Raw genomic sequence first — 2,318 nt, forward strand, 5'->3', positions numbered from 1 at the left:
CGGGCGGCCGGGAGAAGCTGCGTCGCGTCCCGAGCGCGGGGCAGTGGAGCGCGGTGCGCGGGGAGCGGAGTTGGCTACAGCCTCACCCGGAGCCGCTCGCTACTCCTCTGTCAACGCGGAGGCCGAGGCGTCGGGCGGAGCCAAGTCCCGGACTGGATCGCGCGCGGAGGCCTCTCCTCTCGCAACCCCGCCTCCTTTGGCTGGCGTCTCCTCGACCCGAAGGAGAGCTCCGGGGTGGGGTGTGGTGTGTGTGCGTGTGCGCGCGCGCGCCCGTGTGTGTGGATGCGAGCGAGCGAGCAAGCGGCAAGGAGGGGACCTGGGCGCTGCGGCTGCAGGTGGAGCTCGGGCTGACACCGCCTCCCCCACCGCAACGGCGCAGCGCAGGGCGCAGGTCCCGGCCGGGGGGTGCCCCCCGAGTGGCCTGGCCGCCGCACCCACCCCACGTCGCCCGCGCCAGAAGAGGAGAGATCCCAGACAACACTGCTGAGCCCGGCCAAATCAGAAAAATAAATAGAAATACACGTAGTGCAGGAGCGAGTTAGAAGAAAGGATCTGCCCATCGATTTTCCTAAATGGAAAAGTTCTAAAGGAGGCGGCAAGCGCGCGGCGCGCCTTTTTGGTTCTGATTACTCCGTCAGGAGGCGGATTCGAGAGGCGATGGGCGCCCGCGCGCCCCGACGAGCTGGGCAGAAGCCGCGCAGTCAGCACTCGCTCGGGGCGGGACGGCTCTGAGTCCGCGCGTACGCGGATAAAGCGCGTTGGGCAGGCAGGTCCACTGCGGTGCAGAACGCGGTGCGGTGCAGAGCCTGGGGTCAGCACGGCGCTCTGTTTTTAAACTCGTGGCTTTAGAGTCCACAACGCGACTGTTAGAGCCGCCTAAACTTTAGACCGGAGAAGCAAACAATGCCCAGGACCGGAGAGCTCGTGAAAGAGGGAAATTGTAACTCCCTCCTGGGCCCCATTGTTAGGACCTCACGCGGAACGGCAGGCGCAGCCTTCCTTCTCCTGCTCGTTTTCCTCCTCCTCCTCCGCCCGGGCTCGCGGAGCCAGGAAGCCCCCCAGCCGCGCAGCGCCCACGGGGAGACAGCGCGCCCAGCCGCGCGCCCCACCGCGTCCCAAGTGGGCTCCGCAGATGGTGCGGGCCTGGCTGTGGCCTCGGACGAAACTCACACTAGGCGCCCACGCAGCTGTTGGAGAGGTCTTGACTAGTCACGAGGTCGACGGGGAAAACCAAGCGGGGAGATTGGGGATCAGATCCACGCGGGCTGAGCGGCCCCGTGTTAGGAAACGTACCTGATCTTTCATTGCGGTATCGCCACTAAGGAGGCCACGTCCCCTTGTTTCTGTCCCTGTCTGTGCAGGCATCTGTTTAAGAGTGCTCACGAGGAATGAATGCACAAGTGACAAACCACCACCCGCCCCTTGCATGTCCACCAACCACCTGGAGAAGGTGGGAAGGGAGGACGGTTGAGGGGGTCTTGCACACTCCTGCGGTTCTCCCCTGCGGCCAGCAGGGGCCGCTCTCCTCTCCCGGGCGGGCAGAGGCCGCCTTAGGCGCGGCCCTGGGTGCGCGCGCAGCCCCGCGGTCCGGTCCGGTCCCGGCTGCGGACGGTTCTCGGTCCTGCGCGATGCTGCTGAGCACGCTCACGTAGGCTGCTGCGGGCAGAGCCCCTGCGAGCCGCGTCCCAAGCTCGCCCTGGTTGGGTCCCGCAGCCCAGGGCCCGGCCCAGGAGTCCCGTGTCCCGGCCGGCCGCCCCGGGCCCTTTTCCCTCTCGCCGCCGATTAACATGCTAATCGTGTCTGAGAAAAAGTTCTTTAATTGGCAGAATTAGGCAGAGCAAACGGATTGTTTCACGGGCGAACCAAATTAATTCTGGGTTTAGCTCCTTCCCTTGGAGAAACAAACAATTAAGTTGTCTTGTTTGCTTTATGGATATATTGGAAGTGCCCCCACATCGAGTTTCAGGGTGTTGTTGAAAGGGACATTATTTTCAATATTAATACTTGCATATTTAGCTTGTAGTAACACGGAGCCGAGAGCAGAGATTAAACTTACCTAATTTAAAACTGTGGAGTACAAGAGGGAAAGAATTCGAGTTTACTTTGGCACAGTCAAGAAGTAGCGCCCAGCATCTTCTGGTGAGGACTGGACCTGAGTCTCAGCCTCCAGGTAGGCGTCGTCCTCACCACGCGGCAGCCGGTTCCCGCCCAGCTTCCCCCTCCAGCAGGGAAAAAAAAAAAAAAACAGCGGAGCGAGTCCCCTGACACCTAGGGGGACACTGACGGGAAGCAAGCAAGAAACCTGCGTGAGACCCCCG

At 62.4% G+C, this 2,318-nt stretch overlaps 1 protein-coding gene across 1 annotated transcript in view; it reads right to left on the minus strand.

Moving 5' to 3' along the window:
• The window catches only part of Sema6a (sema domain, transmembrane domain (TM), and cytoplasmic domain, (semaphorin) 6A), a 124,318-nt gene extending 123,006 nt beyond the window's left edge, over nucleotides 1-1,312 (minus strand). Inside the window, exon 1 of the mRNA XM_005376538.2 lies at nucleotides 1,294-1,312. The gene's annotated coding sequence lies outside the window, so the exon portion shown is untranslated. The remainder of the gene's footprint in view (nucleotides 1-1,293) is intronic.
• Between the last annotated feature and the right edge of the window lie 1,006 nt (nucleotides 1,313-2,318).

Source organism: Chinchilla lanigera, unplaced genomic scaffold, assembly GCF_000276665.1.
Source record: "Chinchilla lanigera isolate Chin_1 unplaced genomic scaffold, ChiLan1.0 scaffold00007, whole genome shotgun sequence".
NCBI classification, from domain to species: Eukaryota; Metazoa; Chordata; class Mammalia; order Rodentia; family Chinchillidae; genus Chinchilla; species Chinchilla lanigera.